The sequence below is a fragment of the Monodon monoceros genome, unplaced genomic scaffold (assembly GCF_005190385.1).
Source record: "Monodon monoceros isolate NGI ecotype Baffin Bay Population unplaced genomic scaffold, NGI_Narwhal_1 Super_Scaffold_18, whole genome shotgun sequence".
Lineage (NCBI taxonomy): Eukaryota > Metazoa > Chordata > Mammalia > Artiodactyla > Monodontidae > Monodon > Monodon monoceros.
The window spans coordinates 65346362-65360944 of NW_021703774.1; the positions used below are offsets into that span (position 1 = coordinate 65346362).

Here is a 14583-nt window from a genome sequence, read left to right on the forward strand (position 1 = left end):
GTAATTTTTAAGGAATTGTATTTTGTTCATTTTTCCTTTTTACTGAGATTTAAAGTGCACTAACATTAAACTTCCAGTTTGATGAGTTTTTACATATGTATACACCCGTGCAATCACCACTCAAGTTAAGATATAGTACATTTCCAGCATCCTAGGTGGTTCTCTCCTACTCCCTCCCACCAGAGGGAGCCACTATTCTGACATTTATCACAATTAGTTCTTGAAATTTCATGTACATGAAAACACAGGGTAAGTTCTCTTTTGTGTATAGTGTCTTTCACTCACAAAATGATTATTAAATACGTTCATATTGTTGAAGATATCAGTATATAGTTATGTTGTTGCTGTGAGTATTCCATTATATAAATATATCACAATTTATTTACCCAGTCTCCCAATAATGGACATTGGGTATTTTTCCCAGTTTTAGATGATATTGGCACACCAGCCTTCTTTTGGTTAATGTCTGCATGGTATATTATTTTCTGTCCTTTTGCTTTCAACCAATCTGTGTTTTAATATTTAAAGTGTATTTTGTGTATTGTAAACAGCACATAGTTTCATTGTAGATTTGTTTATTTATCCAGTCTAACAATCTTTGTTTTCTAACTGGACTATATAGTCTATTTACATTTAACGTGATTACTCATATAGTTAAGTTTATCTTACTTTTTGCTTTCTACTTTCTCCATATGTTCTTTATTTCCTTATTATTCTTTCCTGTCTTCTCTTGTGTTAATTGTATGTTTTGTTATTCAACTTTATTTCCTCTATTAACTTTGTAATTATATCTTTTTGTATTATTCTTTTAGTGGTTATCCTAGAGATTACAAGAGGCACCCTTGATTTCTTTTAGCCTAACTTAAATTAGTATATTTACAACTTCATGAGCAATGCAGGAGTCTTTCAACAGTTCAATTCTATTTACCTTCCTGCCATTTCTGTTATTGTTGTCATATATTTCACTTCCTCATAGGTTATAACCCCCATAAAACATGGTTATCATTGTTACTTAAAACAGGCAATATTATTTCATATTTACATGCATTAGTTTGCCATTGCTTTTCATTTTTTCTTATATATACATGTTTCTATGTGGAGACATCTTCCTTCACCCTGAAAAACTCCCCTCAGTCAGCTGGAAATATATTGTTCAGCTTTTGTTTGTCTGAAAATGTCTTTATTTTGCTTTCACATTAAGGATATTTTCACTGTTTATATAATTCTAGTATGGTAGGTGTTTCTTCTATTTTTCAGCATTTTAAACATGCTATTACATGCCTTCCATGGTTTCTGTTGGAAAAATCAGACATCATTGATATGGTATCCTTTTAAAAGTAATATCTTTTTTTTTCCTATCTACTTTTATGATTTTTAACTTTTATTTTTAGTAATTTAACTTTGATATTTTTAGAAATTTAGTAATTTAACTAAAGAAAAAACCAAGATGTGGTTTTCTTTGTATTTGTCCTGTTTGGGATTCGCTGAATTCCCTGAATCTGGAGATTGAGTCATTCATCAGTTTTGGAAAGTTCTCAGTCTCTATCTCTACAAATATCACTTCTGTCCATTATCTTTCTTCTCTCCTTCTGGAACCAATTAAATGTTTCTGGTATAGTCTCTTCTTTCCCATGTTTTGCATGGTGTGTGCTTCAATTTGGATATTTTCTACTGACCTGTCTTTGAGTTCAATAATCCCATATTCTGTTGTGTTGTGTCCAGTTTGATGTTAAAGCCATCCAGAGAGTTCAGTTCTAGAAATCCATTTGCATCTCTGTATGGATTCTTACATCTCTATTGAAATTCTCCATCTTTTCATCTAATCTTTCATCTTTCCCTCTATTTTCTTTAAATAATAACCATAATTATTTTAAAGTTCTTATCTATAACCTTAAGCAATTGGCTTATCTTTTTTTTTTTGCGGTACGCGGGCCTCTCACTGTTGCGGCCTCTCCCGTTGCGGAGCACAGGTTTTTCCAAATTATAGTTGGTGTCAGTGAAGTGGGATTTGCTAGAACCACCCTGACTCATGGAAACATGTGGTTTGGGAAGAGAAAGGACGAGAGGGTGGTGTATGAGGAACCTTTGATCCCTGGATGGCTACCTAGTCACCCATGGTATTAAACTGCAGCCACACTTCAATCATTTACTAAAGGTAAAAGTTGCCAATGGAATTTAGAGATGGGGATAATCTGACTCCTGAAGAGCTGACTCATTGAGTAAGCAAGGAAATGCATAATAATAAGAAGCACAGTAAACATACAATCCCTTGGTCACTGTTATCTGTAAAAGCTAAAATAAAGAAAGTGCTGGGTCAAAACTTGATGCTCATCCAAACTCGGAGTTGGGTTGGTCTGAACTTCAGCCACTAACCTCAAAGCTGCCCACAACGGGAAAAATTATACCAGGACAACATAAAGTACCTCTAAAGCCTCTGGTTAACAAGAAGGTAGTCAATGTGGGGGGAGGGCAAAACAAGAAGTTACTGAAACCAGAGGGTATAGTGTGAATGGGGCCGTCTCTTATCAGTACCATCAGCTTCCTGAGGAAGCTTTATTAAAATGCGTGGTGAGAAGGGTTAATCTAGGGGCCGTGTCTTTGGTTTTGAATGCTGCAGAGTGGAAGAGCATGTTTACATTGATACAGGACCCACAGTTCACTACTGAACAATCACAGATGGCGTTACATGAGCCAGACACACAGGAGATTATTCCTGAGGGAACAGCAAGCCTAATGGACTGGATAAAAGCCACTGTAAAGTGTGTTTGTCCTGAGAAGGGAGACTGCCCAATTCCCCCTATAAATGCCAAATGGAGCACCCCAGATGAAGCAGTTGATATGCTTCGCATGTAAGCCATATGCGATTGGTTTTATGTTTACGGGATATTCACCTGCTGAATATGCCTGTTTATGCAAGTTATGGTAAGTGCTGTAACTAAGGGTGCCCCTGTTGCATGGACACCCCATGTGACATTACTCTTACAAAGCTTAATAAGAATCCAAGAAGCCTTATCAGATTTGCAGTCTCAGCTTCCTTGTGTGGGTCTTACTGAAACCAAGGGCATTAAAATAATTAAAAAGAAAATGGCGAAAGACAGTGAGGAGAGTCAAAGAGCTCTCCAGCTCTCTCCAGCAGGGTGGAAATCTTTAGATGGCTATTAAGAAATGGGATGAATATGGTAGACATTGATGGTGTTGAAACAGAAGTGCTGATGCAGCACTATAGAAGGTTGGGTGGATCAAGGGAACCCCTTGCTGGTTCCCCAACATCAAAAGGCCCCAAACAACTCTGCCCCATTTACCCCAGTTTAGAGGAATTTATAAAGCCAGAAGGCAAAGATTTTGATGAGAAACCCCACTCAGAATCGCCTGGGTCTGTGATCAAGCAGATTAATCAAGTTAAAAACTGACAAATAGGGCCAGGGTCCCTTGGCTCAACCCTTCACTGGAGACCCAAAGCCTTTTGCACAAGAGTGGGTAAAATGGTCAAGGGGTGGAAAAGAGAAGTTTCCAGGACCCCTTGATACAGGATCCCCACACACTATGGTACCAAAATCTATTGGTGAAACCCTGATATGGTCTACAGTTAGACTGGGAGAACATAAAAACGTGAGTGCTGATAAGATTATAAAAGTGGAAATGTTTAAATAAGATTCATGTAAAGTTGTGTCTCCTTTACGTGAATGTTTCCTGGAAATGGATATTATGTCTGGCTGGGGAACACTTCCTCTACCTAGTATTGTAAGACCAAAACCTGTTGATGAACTCCTACTGGAGGCTACAGTTAGGAGTGTAGGGGTTAATGGAATTGCCGGAAAAGTTTGTAGGAGAATTGGTATGTTTGAACAGGTTTTATGTGAAGCGGTTGTGTCTTCTACCTGATTGTACTATGGGGGTGGACACTGTATCTGACTGGGAAACAGTTTCCCTACCTAATATTGTAAAACAGAAGGCATGTAAATCTGGGCTTCAAGCAATGTTAATTAGACACACTAACTGGGAGTCAGTGTGCTTACACTCAAAATGAGAGGCACTAAAGGAGTGTCCCCACTAGATAGATTTCTCTGTTTTACTGGTGGATCTGGGGGATGGGGGTGGGGAAGGATGGAGTATTCTTTCTTCCCCACATCATCTCAACTTTTTTGTCCCCCCTACCTGATGCAATGGTCACAGGACCAGGGCTACAACTAGGGCTGAAAATAGGGATGATTCCTAAGCAAAAAGTGCAACTGTGTTTCTGATCTTTATGTCATAATTCCTAAGGGCCTGATGGGGCAGGATATGCCTTCATACCATCTGGTAAAATTGGGGCTAACAGTGAATGCAGCTATATTGCCTGGTGGTTAAGATAGCCCACTAGCTCTGCACCTGTGTAACCTTACCTTATCTGAATAGAAGTGGACTGATGGGGAGGCACATGCTAGACTATTATTACTGCCTGCAATATAGACCAGCACAGTGGCTGAACCTAATCCCTTCCAAAGGTAAAAGAATTTGGGTATAAATGGAGAGAAGGAGGAATAGTAGTAGCTAACAGTAAAGTTATGAGTAAATGACTTATGTAATAAGGCAAAACTCCAATATTATATTAACACCTTGAAAGAGGCTCAGAGCAAGAAATGATATCACCTCAGCTCAATTATATCAGATGCCTGAAAGGGTGAAGCCACATATTTGCTGAGACCACACCTGTTTTTGGAACTTGACAAGATGGAATGAAAGCCTGCAAACCTGAGTGGGCTTGTCCCAGCAGACATTCTCCTACAATATGATGATGGACAGGAATGATTATTAATGACTGCTGGGGATTCTAGTAATGTGTCAGTACCTTTGAACTTGTGTATCATTTTGCTGGGAGGGGTCTGTGGCCAGAGACCAGGAGTGGTGGGCTGTGAGAGAAGAGAAAATAGAAAAAAAAATATATATATATATATATATGTCTCTGCCCCGACTCCTGGCACAGAATTCCTAAAACCCTTGTAATTTCCTAAGTGATAAGAGCAGTAGGAGAACCTTTTGTTCTAAGGAGGCAACTCTGGGTGGGCTCCTGCATGACTACTAAATGGGGGCTGGTCACAAGAAAGACTAGCCATGATTAAAACCTTGGAATTTTCAGCCCCATCCATCAGAGAGGGAACAGAACTGAAATGGAGTTAATGATTGATCATGCCTATGTGATGAACCCTCCATAAAATTCCAAAAGCATGGGGGTCTGGAGAGCTTCCAGGTTGGTGAATATATCCACACTGAGAGGTTGATGCACCCCAACTCTACAGAGACAGAAGCTCCTGCACTAGGTGAACCTCCCAGACCTTGCCTATGTATTTCTTTATCTGGCTGTCCATCTGTATCCTTTATCATATTCTTTAATAAATTGATGCAATTGATGCAAGTAAGTGTTTCCCTGAGTTCTGTGAGCTGCTCTAGCAAATTAATCCAACCTGATGAGGGGATCATTGGAACCCCCAATCTATAACTCGTGGGTCAGAAGACATGACACCTCAAAACTCCTAGAAAGAACATAGCAAAATATTCTCTGACATAAATCGTAGCAATATTTTCTTAGGTCAGAATCCCAAAACAATAGAAATAAATGCAAAAATAAACAAATTGGACCTAATCAAACTTATAAACTTTTGCACAGCAAAGGAAACCATAAACAAAATGAAAAGAACACATAGGCTGGGAGAAAATATTTGCAAACAATGCGAACGACAAGGGCTTAATTTCCAAAATATACTAACAACTCATACAACTCAGTAACAGCAACAACGAAAAGTAAAAAAAATGGGCAGAAGACCTAAATAGACATTTTTCCAAAGAAAACATACAGATGGCCAATAGGTACATGAAAAGATGCTCATCATCACTAATTATTAGAGAAATGCAAATCAAAACTACAATGAGGTATCACCTCACACCGGTCAGAATGGCCATCATCAAAAAGTCTATAAATAATAAATGCTGGGGAGGGTATGGAGAAAAGGGAACCCTCCTACACTGTTGGTGGGAATGTAAATTGGTGCAGCCACTATGAAAACAGTATGGAGGTTCCTTAAAAAATGAAAAATAGAGTTACCATATGATCCAGCAATCTCATTCCTGGGCATATACTGGGAAAAGATGAAAGCTCTAATTCAAAAAGATACATGCACCTCCATGTTCATAGCAGCCCTATTTGCAATAGCCAAGATGTGGAAAAAACCCAAGTGTCCCTTGACAGAGGATTGACTTAAGATGTGGTATGTATGTACCATAGAATATTACTCAGCCATACAGAATGAAATAATGCCATTTGCAGCAACATGGATAGACCTAGAGATTATCATAGTAAGTCAGAGAAAGACAAATATTATATGATATCACTTATATGTGAAATTTTAAAAATAGTACAAATGAACTTATTTACAAAACAGAAACAAACTCACAGACATTGAAAACAAACTTATGGTTACCAAAGGGGAAGGGGGGTGGATATATTAGGAGTATGGGATTAACAGATGCACAGTACCATATATAAAATAGATAAACAACTAGGATTTACCATATAGAATAAGGACTATATTCAATATCTTGTAATGGAAAAGACTCAGAAAAAAAAAGAATATAGGTATATACATATATATGTAGAATCATATGTAGAATAGCTTTGCTGTATACCTGAAATTAACACAATATTGTAAATCGACTATAATTTAGAGAGAGAGAGAGAGAGAGAGAGGGCAGACAGCAGAAGCAAGAAGAACTACAATCCTGTGGCCTGTGGAACAAAAACCACATTCACAGAAAGAGAGACAAGATGAAAAGGCAGAGGATTATGTACCAGCTGAAGAAAAAAGATAAAACCCCAGAAAAACAACTAAATGAAGTGGAGATAGGCAACCTTCCAGAAAAAGAATTCAGAATAATGACAGTGAAGATGATCCAAGACCTCAGAAAAAGAAGGGAGGCAAAGATCGAGAAGATGCAAGAAATGTTTAACAAAGACCTAGAAGAATTAAAGAACAAACACCTAGAAGAGTTAGAGAACAAACAAACAGAGACGAACAATACAATAAATGAAATAAAAAATACACTAGAAGGAATCAATAGCAGAATAACTGAGGCAGAAGAACACATAAGTGACCTGGAAGACAGAATGGTGGAATTCACTGCCATGGAACAGAGTAAAGAACAAAGAATGAGGGCTTCCCTGGTGGCACAGTGGTTAAGCTCCTGCCAATGCAGGGGACATGAGTTTGAGCCCTGGTCAGGGAAGATCCCACATGCCGCAGAGCAAGTAAGCCCATGCGCCACAACTACAGAGCCTGCACTCTAGAGCCTGTGAGCCACAACTACTGGGCCTGCGTTCTAGAGCCCCCAAGCCACAACTACTGAAGCCCGCGTGCCTAGAGCCTGTGCTCCACAACAAGAGAAGCCACTGAGGTGAGAAGTCCATAAACCACAATGAAGAGTAGCCTCTGCTCGACGCAACTAAAGAAAGCCCACGTGCAGCAACAAAGACCCAACGCAACCTAAATAAATAAATAAATTTATTTAAAGAATGAAAAGAAGTGAAGACGGCCTAAGAGATCTCTGGGACAACATTAAACACACCAACATTCTCATTATAGGGGTCCCAGAAGGAGAAGAGAGAGAGAAAGGACCAGAGAAAATATTTGAAGAGATTATAGTTGAAAACTTCCCTAACATGGGAAAGGAAATAGCCATCCAAGTCCAGGAAGCGCAGAGTCCCAGGCAGGATAAACCCAAGGAGAAACATGCTGAGACACATAGTAATCAAGTTGACAAAAATTAAAGACAAAGAAAAATTATCAAAAGCAACAAGGAAAAAACGACAAATAACATACAAGGGAACTTCCATAATGTTAACAGCTGATTTCTCAGTAGAAACTCTGCAAGCCAGAAAGGAGTGGCACGGTATATTTAAAGTGATGAAAGGGAAGAACCTACAACCAAGATTACTCTAGCCGGCAAGGATCTCATTCCGAGTCGATAGAGAAATCAAAAGCCTTACAAACAAGCAAAAGCTCAGAGAATTCAGCACCACCAAACCAGCTCTACAAAAAATGCTAAAGGAACTTCCCTTAGAGGGAAACACAGAGAAGAAAAGGACCTACAAAAACAAATGCAAAACAATTAAGAAAATGGTAATAGAAACATACATATTGATAATAATACCTTAAATGTGAATGGATTAAATGCTCCAGCCAAAAGACACAGGCTCACTGAATGTATACAAAAACAAGACCCATATATATGCTGTCTACAAGAGACCCACTTCAGACCTAGGGACACATACAGACTGAAAGTGAGGGGATGGAAAAAGATATTCCATGCAAATGGAAATCAAAAGAAAGCTGGAGTAGCAATACTCACAGCAGATAAAATGGACTTTAAAATAAAGAATGTTACAAGAGACAAGGAAGGACACTACACAATGATCAAGGGATCAATCCAAGAAGAAGATATAACAATTATAAATATATATGCACCCAACATAAGAACACCTCAATACATAAGGCAAATGCTAACAGCTATAAAAGAGGAAATGAACAGTAACACAATAATAGTGGGAGACTTTAACACCTCACTTACACCAATGGACAGATAGATCATCCAGAAAGAAAATTAATAAGGAAACACAAGCTTTAAATGACACAATAGACCAGATAGATTTAACTGATATTTACAGGACATTCCATCTGAAAACTGCAGATTACACTTTCTTCTCAAGTGCGCACAGAACATTCTCCTGGATAGATCACATCTTGCGTCACAGATTAAGCCTTGGTAAATTTAAGAAAATTGAAATCATATCAAGCATCTTTTCCGACTCAATGCCATGACATTAGAAATAAATTACAGGGAAAAAAAACGTAAAAAACACAAGCACATGGAGGCTAAAGAATATGTTACTAACTAACCAAGAGATCATTGAAGAAATCAAAGACGAAATCAAAAAATACCTAGAGACAAATGACAATGAAAACATGACGATCCAAAAGCTATGGGAAGCAGCAAAAGCAGTTCTAAGAGGGACGTTTATAGCAGTATGAGCCTACCTCAAGACACATCTCAAATAAACAATCTAACCTTAAACCTAAAGGAACTAGAGAAAGAAGAGCAAATAAAACCAAAATTAGTAGAAGGAAAGAAATCATAAAGATCAGTGCAGAAATAAATGAAACAGAAACAAAGAAAACAATAGCAAAGATCAATAACACTAAAAGCTGGTTCTTTGAGAAGATAAAACAAAATTGATAAACCTTTAGCCAGGCTCATCAGGAAAAAGGGAGAGGACTCAAATCAATAAAATTAGAAATGAAAAAGCAGAAGTTACAACAGACACTGCAGAAATTCAAAGCATCCTAAGATTCTACTACAAGCAGCTCTATGCCAATAAAATGGACAACCTAGAAGAAATGGACAAATTCGTAGAAAGGTATAACCTCCCAAGACTGAACCAGGAAGAAATAGAAAATATGAACAGACCAATCACAAGTAATGAAGTTGAAACTGTGATAAAAAATCTTCCAACAAACAAAAATCCAGGACCAGATGGCTTCACAAGTGAATTCTATCAAACATTTAGAGAAGAGCTAACACCCATCCTTCTCAAACTCTTCCAAAAAATTGCAGGGAAGGAACACTCCCAAACTCATTCTACAAGGCTATCACCCTGATACCAAAACCAGACAAAGATATAAAAAAAGAAAATTACAGACCCGTATCACTGATGAATATAGATGCAAAAATCCTCAACAAAATACTAGCAAACAGAATCCAACAACACGTTAAAAGGATCACACACCACGATCAAGCAGGATTTATCCCAGGGATGCAAGGATTCTTCAATATATGCAAATCAATCAATGTGATACACCATATTAACAAATTGAAGAATAAAAACCACATGATCATCTCAATAGATGCAGAAAAAGCTTTTGACAAAATTCAATACCCATTCATGATAAAAACTCTCCAGAAAGTGGGCATAGAGGAAACCTACCTCAACATAATAAAGGCCATATATGACAAACCCACAGCAAACATCACTCTCGAGGGTGAAAACTGAAAGCATTTCCTCTAAGATCAGGAACAAGACAAGGATGTCCACTCTCACCACTATTATTCAACATAGTTTTGGAAGTCCTAGCCACGGCAGTCAGAGAAGAAAAAGAAATAAAAGGAATCCAAATTGTAAAAGAAGAAGTAAAACAGTCACTCTTTGCAGGTGACATGATACTATATATAGATAATCCTAAAGATGCCACCAGAAAACTACTAGAGCTAATCAATGAATCTGGTAAAGTTGCAGGATACAAGATTAATGCACAAAAAACCTCTTGCATTCCTATACACTAACAACAAAAGATCAGAAAGAGAAATCAAGGAAACAATCCCATTCACCATTGCAAAAAAAAAAGAATAAAATACCTAGGAATAAACCTACCTAAGGAGGTAAAAGACCTGTACTCAGAAAACTATGACACTAATGAAAGAAATCAAAGATGACACAAACTGATGGAAAGATATACCATGTTCTTGGATTAGAAGAATCAATATTGTGAAAATGACTATTCTACCCAAAGCAATCTACAGATCCAATGCAATCCCTATCAAATTACCAATGGCATTTTTTACAGAGCTAGAACAAAAAGTCTTAAAATTTGTACGGAGACAAAAAAGACCCCGAATAACCAAAGCAATCTTGAGGGGAAAAAAAGTGGAGCTGGAGAAATCAGACTCCCTGACTTCAGACTATACTACAATGCTACAGTGATCAAGACAATATGGTACTGGCACAAAAACAGAAATATAGATCAATGGAACAGGATAGAAAGCCCAGAGATAAACCCACACACTTATGGTCAACTAAGCTATGACAAAGGAGGCAAGGATATACAATCGAGCAAAGACAGTCTCTTCAATAAGTGGTGCTGGGAACACTGGACAGCTACATGTAAAAAATGAAATTAGAACATTCCCTAAAACCATACACAAAAATAAACTCAAAATGGATTAAAGACCTAAATGTAAGACCGGACACTATTAAACTCTTAGAGGAAAACATAGGAAGAACACTCTTTGACATAAATCACAGCAAGATCCTTTTTGACCAGCCTCCTAGAGTAAAAACAAAAATAAACAAATGAAAAAATAAAAATAAACAAGTGGGACCTAATGAAACTTAAAAGCTTTTGCACAGCAAAGGAAACTATAAACAGGATGAAAAGACAACCCTCAAAATGGGAGAAAATATTTGCAATGGACGAAGGATTAATCTCCAAAATATATAAACAGCTCATGCAGCTCAATATTAAAAAACAAACAACCCAATCAAAAAATGGGCAGAAGACCTAAATAGACATTTGTCCAAATAAGACATACAGATGGCCAAGAGGCACATGAAAAGCTGCTCAATTATTAGAGAAATGCAAATCAAATTACAATGAGGTATCACCTCACACCAGTTAGAATGGGCATCATCAGAAAATCTACAAATAACAAATGCTGGAGAGGGTGTGGAGAAAAGGGAACCCTCTTCCACTGTTGGTGGGAATGTAAATTGATACAGCCACTATGGAGAACAGTATGGAGGTTCCTTACAAAACTAGAAACAGAATTACCATATGACCCAGCAAACCCACTACTGGGCATATACCCAGAGAAAACCATAATTCAAAAAGACGCATGCACCCCAATGTTCATTGCAGCACTATTTACAATAGCCAGGTCATGGAAGCAACCTAAATGCCCATTGACAGATGAATGGATAAAGAAGATGTGGTACATATATAGAACGGAATATTACTCAGCAATAAAAAGGAATGGAATTGAGTCATTTGTAGAGACATGGATGGACCTACAGACTATCATACAGAGTGAAGTAAGTCAGAAAGAGAAAAACAAATATCGTATATTAATGCATATGTGTGGAATCTAGAAATATGGTGCAGATGAACCAGTATGCAAGGCAGAAATAAAGACACATGTAGAGAACAAATGTATGGACACCAAATGGGGGGCGGGGGGCAGTGTGTGTGTGATGAATTGGGAGATTAGCATTGACATATATACTAGTAGGTATAAAATAGATAATAAGAACCTGCTGTAAATAAAATAAAATTCAAAAAAACAAAAGTTCAGGTGATAACTTGGGCTTGAGACTGGCGTATGAAGGGGGTGAGGGCACTCTTGTACGACTGAGCCTTTAATCTAATCTCCAAGTAGATAGTGTCAGAATTCAGTTAAACTGTGGAACACCTAGGTGGTGTCAGAGACAGAGAATTGCTTGGTGTGGGGCAAAAACCTCCACACACTTGGTGACCAGAAGTGAAGTGCTGGTGTGAGTAGTAAAGGGAAGAAAGACGTAGGAAGGAGAAAACAGTTTTTCCATTACAATTGCTTTCTAAAGTACGTACTGGGCAAGCTTAAGGTGTATATTTGTTTCACATATGAGCTGGTTTTCCTTATCTTGGCCGAGTCTGCCACCTAAGTCTCTTCCTACCTGTAGTTACCGCACCATTTTTCTCCAGTCTCGGAACACGGGACACGCACTAAGTGCCAGAGGGTGACCTTACCCCAGGGTGCTCCGGCTCCCCGCCAAGCGTTCCTCCGGGACCTGCAGGATCCGGAAAACTGCACGACGAGCCCTTGAGGAAGACTGGAGCTTTGGCCCACAGACTCAGGCTTTCAACAGCAACGACACTGGCTGGAGCTCCACTTGTGCTGGAAGTTTCCTGATGAGGCACCATCGAGCTCACCTGGTGCTGTAACCATGATACCGGGCGCGCCTCCGGGCCTTGCCTGCCACTTTCCAGGCCTCTGGGTGAGCCTAGGCTGTGGTCGACCCGCCCCAGCACTTTTCTCACCGGCGGGGACACAGTGACGAGCTGCTACATTTCAAGACTAGTTTTTGAAGGAGCAGCTATCGGCTGTTTCCGTAGTGTAGTGGTTATCACGTTCGCCTCACACGCGAAAGGTCCCCGGTTCGAAACCGGGCGGAAACAAGGCATGTAATCTTTTTTTTTTTTTTCGCTGGTTGAGCACTGACCCCCGCGGCGGTCCTCCAGTATTTCTCTTATCTTTTCTGACACCAGAAACGTAAAGCACTTTTGGTCACTCGAATGAAGTCATCAGTTCCGATCCGGATCCCCAGAACCAAGTTCTGGTTCAGGGCGGTGCCCTGAAACTCAGGCTGGTCCCTTATTCAAACTCTGCTCAGGCTCCTTCTTCTTCAGCTGGGTCTGCAGGGGGCTGTCTCCTCCAGAGAATTTGCAAACCTGTTATCAAGACCCAGCTGTGTGCCTAGCATTATCTCGCTTTAAGCTGAAGGGCGGGTATCTTTACCCTGCAGTCCAGATGAATGAATGGAACATAGTTCCAGAGCCAGTATTACAAGTCGCTCTGCTCTCTGCCCCCAACAAACATGGCTATTTCTTTGTTCGATTTAAGCTGTCCCCATGCATTCAGTTCTAAGTTCCCAGTCATGGAGATTCTTTCTCCCTCCCTCCTCTGAGTCTTTCCCCACAGGGAATCCTAAGGCCCTAAGCCCTTGGTTCTGAATCAGGTGAAAACAATGTATATTTTCTTTTAATTAAGTTATTTTCACACACACACGGCAGTTTGCACAGACACTTCTCCAAGGAAGATAGACGGATAGCAAATAATCATATCTAAAGATGTTCTACATCATTAATCATTAGGGAAATGCAAAATTAAAACACGAGATATCATACACATGTATTAGAATGCCTATCATACCAGGTGTCCAGGATGTGGAAGAACTGGAACACTCATACACTGATGGGGGGTGGGGGGATGTAAAATGTTACATCCACTTTGGAAAACAGTTTAACAGTTTCTTTGAAAGTTAAACTACTACTATAGACTCAGCCATTCTAATCCTAGGTACTTCCAAGAGAAAATTAAGTGTATGCTCATAGAAAGACTTGTACACGAATACTCATAGTAGCTTTATTTGTAACAGACCAAAGCTGAAAACAACCCAAACGTCACCCAACAGGTGAAGATAAATTATGGTTACATCCATACAATGGAATGCTGCTCAGCAAAAAAAAAAAAAAAAAAAATATATATATATATATATATATATATATATAATTACTATTATGCTGAGTGAAAGAAGCCCAGTCAAAAAGAGTGTTATATGACTCCACTTATATAAAATTGTAGAAAATGAAAACTATAATGACAAAAAGCAGATCAGTGATTGCTTGGTAAGTGGAAGGAGAATGGCAGGCAATAAGGATTAGAAAGGGAAAATTGGGGGGACAATGGATATGTTCACTATCTTAATTGTGACAGGGCTGCATGATGACTTTCATTGGCCCTAGACACTTTGACCTTCCTGGGACTCTTCATAAAAAATGTTTAAATGTTAAAAATCTTTTCTTTAATTTAAAATTTATATGTATTAATATAGTTCATTTATATATAACATAATATATAACTGAATATAATATACTATTATATATAATATGACTTAAATATATAATTTATTAATATATTTTACAGCTGCATTGGTATAAAGATGAAGGTATTAATATTATATAA

The 14583-nt window shown here is 38.5% G+C and overlaps 1 non-coding gene across 1 annotated transcript; it reads left to right on the top strand.

The window, feature by feature from the left end:
• The first annotated feature begins 12943 nt into the window (after window positions 1-12943).
• Window positions 12944-13016, top strand: TRNAV-CAC. Its single transcript has one exon. It is a non-coding gene; the product is annotated as a tRNA-Val (tRNA).
• The last annotated feature ends 1567 nt before the right edge of the window (window positions 13017-14583 follow it).